At 38.1% G+C, this 5,270-nt stretch overlaps 1 long non-coding RNA gene across 1 annotated transcript; it reads right to left on the reverse strand.

Annotated features, from left to right (window-relative positions):
- Positions 1–926: 926 nt before the first annotated feature.
- On the reverse strand, positions 927–1,629 carry LOC134443690 (uncharacterized). Its single transcript, XR_010033710.1, has 2 exons — positions 1,397–1,629; positions 927–1,019 (listed from the first exon to the last, which is right to left on the reverse strand). It is a non-coding gene; the product is annotated as an uncharacterized LOC134443690 (long non-coding RNA).
- Positions 1,630–5,270: the final 3,641 nt, after the last annotated feature.

A 5,270-nucleotide genomic window follows, 5' to 3' on the forward strand; every position in this document is an offset into this window, starting at 1 on the left:
AATCGCGGAAAATACAACAATGACAGTAAGTGAGAAATACATATACGTCCATATGCTAACATGATATTTGTCATCAATGATGTTTTTATATTTTCGAACATTGTTTTTTGTGTATTGCTCGATATTGTTCGGCTGTCTCCTTGCGTTCGTTTGTTTGCTGGTGGCATGTACTTGAATGTGCTAGCCAGCCAGCCTTACTGACAAACCGCGGTTATCTCAGCTTTAGAAGTATTTCGGCAAATGGAAATAAACACTTTAATTAACAGTTCCATCATGAACTAGCTAAGTGTATTAAAAGCTTTTGGTAACACTTTACTTTACGGATCGCTAATAAGGTGTTAATTTCATACTAATTTCTCAGTAATTTCAGTCTAATTTTATGGTAATAACTGCTTGTTATTAGTAATAACAGCAAAATAACCATATGGTTTCCGGTGCAATTACACTATAATTTCTCATTAATAACAGCAAAAATAACCATACAGTTTCCAGTGCAATTATGCTGTAGTTTCTAGTTAATAGTAGGCTAATGGAAACAGCTACTGTGTCATCATAGTAGTTAGGTGGTAGGTATGCCAGTAACTAAACGGTATCAGCCGAAGTAGTTTCATACTAATTAGGCTACATCAGGGCCGTAATGTGCAATATTTCCTCTTCCTATGTTATTGCATAGAAACGACCACCCAAACATCCTTGTATTGCCTAATTACCTGGAGAAAAAAACTGATTAGTTTTATGGAAATAAGATAGAATCAGGGCCGTAAAATGCATTATCACCTATTCCACTCAATTTTATGGAAATTACATATTTTCATGGTCTTAAAATGTCTTATTTCTTATTTCCACGCAATTACTTAGTTATTATCATTTTTAATACAATATAGACTAGCCTACTATGAAGTGATTCAAGTACACAGACAAACACATTGTGTGCAAAACTTTATTTATTTTTCCAATCAGTTATGAGATTCATGTTCACTGATGTGAAGTTGTCAATCTGCCACCATCCAGAGGAAGTCCTGTGAACACAAACAAACAGAGAAGTCAACTGCAAGACCGGTTTCACCACGTTTATTTTTTTATGTTATCAATTCACCATCGCTAAATTTGCTTCTGAAATGCAGTACCATGTTAAATGCACGTTGTAAATCTTCCTCAGGCTGACAACATAGCTGATTTACAAAGGCAAACTCTAGCTAGCACCTAGCTTCAGTCATTGAAAACATGGTGGGCAGAGCTAGCTAGTGGTTTCCATTGTAAAGGTACTTCTGTATGCCGTTTCATTTCCAGAACAAACATAAACCTAACACTAACTCATAAAACATGTTTGCATAAGGCTAAAGTAATTCGACGATTGAAGGTGGATGAAATCAACATCAAGACCATTTTAGCTCACCTTGAAAGTTACCCTGGTTGCTGCCTGCGTGCGAAAGCACTGTGTGGTGCGTCTCAAACTCCACCCTTGTGTGTCAGGGTACTCAATTAAACAACGTCAGCGTCTCTGAGCCATACTGCAAGCAGAGCGGGCAGCGTACAACTAGAACGAGTGTGCTTGAAGTACAGAAGTATACTGATTGGGACGCTCCTGTTCTGCAGTAACCAAACTTTCGTTGCCTAGCAACAACAGGACTCGCCGGCACCGCGACTCGCGAGCTAGTTCAACTTCAGTGCAGCAGAGCCAGGCAAGGTAAGCTTCCTGACAACGAACTTTTAATGTAGTTCTAGCTTTAACCTGCTTTCATTTTGTCTCTGAGCATTGAAGGATTTTAACTGTATACATTGCAAACACGTCTTATCAGCCGTGTTTGTGCTGAAATGGCATAGCCTACAGAGGCACATGGAAACCACTAGTTCTAGCTAGCTCTGCCCACCATGTTTTCAATGACTGAAGCTAGGTGCTAGCTAGAGTTTGCCTTTGTAAATCAGCAACGATGTCAGCCTGAGGAAGATTTACAACGTGCATTTAACATGGTACTGCATTTCAGAAGCAAATTTAGCGATGGTGAATTGATAACATAAAAAAATAAACGTGGTGAAACCGGTCTTGCAGTTGACTTCTCTGTTTGTTTGTTTGTGTTCACAGGACTTCCTCTGGATGGTGGCAGATTGACAACCTCACATCAGTGAACATGAATCTCATAACTGATTGGAAAAATAAATAAAGTTTTGCACACAATGTGTTTGTCTGTGTACTTGAATCACTTCATAGTAGGCTAGTCTATATTGTATTAAAAATGATAATAACTAAGTAATTGAGTGGAAATAAGAAATAAGACATTTTAAGACCATGAAAATATGTAATTTCCATAAAATTGAGTGGAATAGGTGATAATGCATTTTACGGCCCTGATTCTATCTTATTTCCATATAACTACTCAATTGTTTACAAGGTAATTAAGCAGAAATAATACAAGGATGCTTGGGTGGTCGTTTCTATGCAATAACATAGGAAGAGGAAATATTGCACATTACGGCCCTGATGTAGGCCTAGCCTAATTAGTATGAAACTACTTCGGCTGATACCGTTTAGTTACTGGCATACCTACCACCTAACTACTATGATGACACAGTAGCTGTTTCCATTAGCCTACTATTAACTAGAAACTACAGCATAATTGCACTGGAAACTGTATGGTTATTTTTGCTGTTATTAATGAGAAATTATAGTGTAATTGCATTGGAAACCATATGGTTATTTTGCTGTTATTACTAATAACAAACAGTTATTACCATAAAATTAGACTGAAATTACTGAGAAATTAGTATGAAATTAACACCTTATTAGCGATCCGTAAAGTAAAGTGTTACCAAGCTTTTAAAACCAAGAATGAGAGTGCCTTAGATTTGTTTCATTAAACTCTAATGTATTATCTACACCAACGTCAACGAAAGATCCGATGGACGTGGTCGTTGCTCGCGTATGCACTATATTGCTAAATGATAACACGTGGCTAACTGTTTGGCACATAGTTTGCTGGCTATTCTTCGAGGCCGTTTCAAAGTGAAGTGTTTGCCACGTGTTATTTGGCTATTCTTGCACGGCAGAGTGTCTTCATTGCGTGCTACGCGGTTTTTATGCCGACGAGACTGGCCTGGCTACTGTTGTGCTGGGAGTGTTATGTTCTAGATGGGGGGAGTTGTCAATACGGGTTGGATTGGGGGTGGGGGGGATGTCAGGGCAAATGTTCTGTTCTGTTCTGTTGTCCCATTTGTATTAAAGAAAAAACTATTTATTTTTTGTGTACAGGAAAACCTTTTTATTTTCTTGAATGTTATATTTAAATAATTCATAATAAATGACCATGATCATGATGATATCCTATCTTTTCATATAGCTGGTGCTATGGGGGAAGGGATGGTGGCCTCACCTCATAACCCGGATTAACAATTTCTTTGTTTTCAGAAACGGAGACCAATTATGTAATGATGTTTTAATTAATCGTGTTTTCATTTCTGTGTTTACTCAACTCTGAGCAGAGGTGTCAAAAGTAAAAGTAAAAGTACTTTTGTGGTGTAATTACAACACTTGCACATGGTATTACATAGCTGTTACTCCATACTCCATTGTAACTAATGGGATAGATGGACTGTGTTGTTACTAAAAAACACTGAAAACCTGACAAGGACCCACCATAAACTTGATCCAACCAGTGCACAGTTAGCTGATCGTCAGACAAGTACACAGATCTACTGTTTACACAGATTCCTACTTGTGTAGGAAGGAAACTGTGTTTCTTTTTTTTTACTTTTACTTTTGACACCTTTGACTCGGAGTCACTTAATTAGTGCAGTATGAATGTTGTTTACCTCTTTCAGGTCAAGTCTGCCTGGAGATACACAAGGCCGCAGAAGATACCAGGCGAAATGAAAGATGTGAATAAGTGTTAATGATTTGATCTATTTAGATAAGGCTTTGTGATTTGGTTGCATGGCGGCCTGAAGGAGTCACAAGGCCTAAAGATAAGACACGGTTTTGCACATGGGTGAAAATATATGAAAAGTAAAGTTTTAATCTAATGTCTTTTTTAGGTCGAAGATGCAGAATTCGGGACATCAGAAAAACAGCTTGACGTGTTTGTGCACTTCCTTTCACCTGTAACCAAACTGTCAGTAGTGGTTGATGCATGGTGTCACTAACTTGATACAGTGAGTCCAATATGTATTTGATCCCTTGCTGATTTTGCCGGTTTGCCCACTAATAAAGACATGATCAGTCTATACATTTATGATAATATGTATTCAAACATGGAGAGACAGAATATCAAATAGAAATTCCAGAAAACAACTTAAAATAATATATTTTAATTTATTTGTATTTAATTTAGGCCAATAAGTATTCGACCCCTTTAGCTAAAGAAGATAAAGTGCTTTGTGGCAAAGTCCTAGTTGTCTAGCACTGAGGTCGGATGCTTCTTTTAGTTGATGACAATGTTTGTGCATATAGTAGAAAATATTTTTGCCCATTTTTCTTTGCACATTATCTCTAAAACATTAATAGTTTGTGGCTGTAGCTTGGTAAATGGGAGGTTCAGTTCTCTCTATAGAATTACTATAGGGTTAATATTTGGAGACTGTCTAGGCCACTTCACGACTTTAATATGCTTCTTATTGAGCCACTCCTTCATTGCTTTGACTGTATGTTGTGTATTATTGTCATGTTGGGAGATCCAAAAATGACCCACCCTTCAGTGTAGTGGTGGAGGGAAGGACGTTTGCACTCAGGATTGCACATTACATGTCTCCCTCCATCCATTCGTTGACGATGTGAAGTTGTCCTGTGCCTTGGCCAGACAAACACCCTCAAACCATAATAATACCACTTTCATGCATGATGGTGAGCAGGGTGTTCTTGGGATCATAGACAGCAGTACTCTTTCTCAAAACACATTGAATTGTGATAATGCCAAACAGCTTGATTTTGGTTTCATCTGACTACAGCACCTCCTTATCATACCCTAAACCAGTCTGATGTCCGTTGGCAAACCTCAAGTGGGAATGCACAGGTTCCTTCTGAAGTAGAGGTACCATGTGTGCACTACAGGATTTTAAACCTCTGTGGCATTAAGTGCTACCAGTAGTTTTCTCAGTGATTTTGGTCCCAGTAGCTTTGATATCATTGCCTAGTTCATCCCGTACAGCTCTAGGGTGATTTCTTTCTGTTCTCATGATTATCAAATCCCTACAAAAGGTCAAATCTTGTATAGAACCCCAGACAGGCTGATGGATAGTCATTTTGTATTCCTCACATTTTGGAAGAAATGCATCAACAG

This window comes from Engraulis encrasicolus, unplaced genomic scaffold (assembly GCF_034702125.1).
Source record: "Engraulis encrasicolus isolate BLACKSEA-1 unplaced genomic scaffold, IST_EnEncr_1.0 scaffold_358_np1212, whole genome shotgun sequence".
Lineage (NCBI taxonomy): Eukaryota > Metazoa > Chordata > Actinopteri > Clupeiformes > Engraulidae > Engraulis > Engraulis encrasicolus.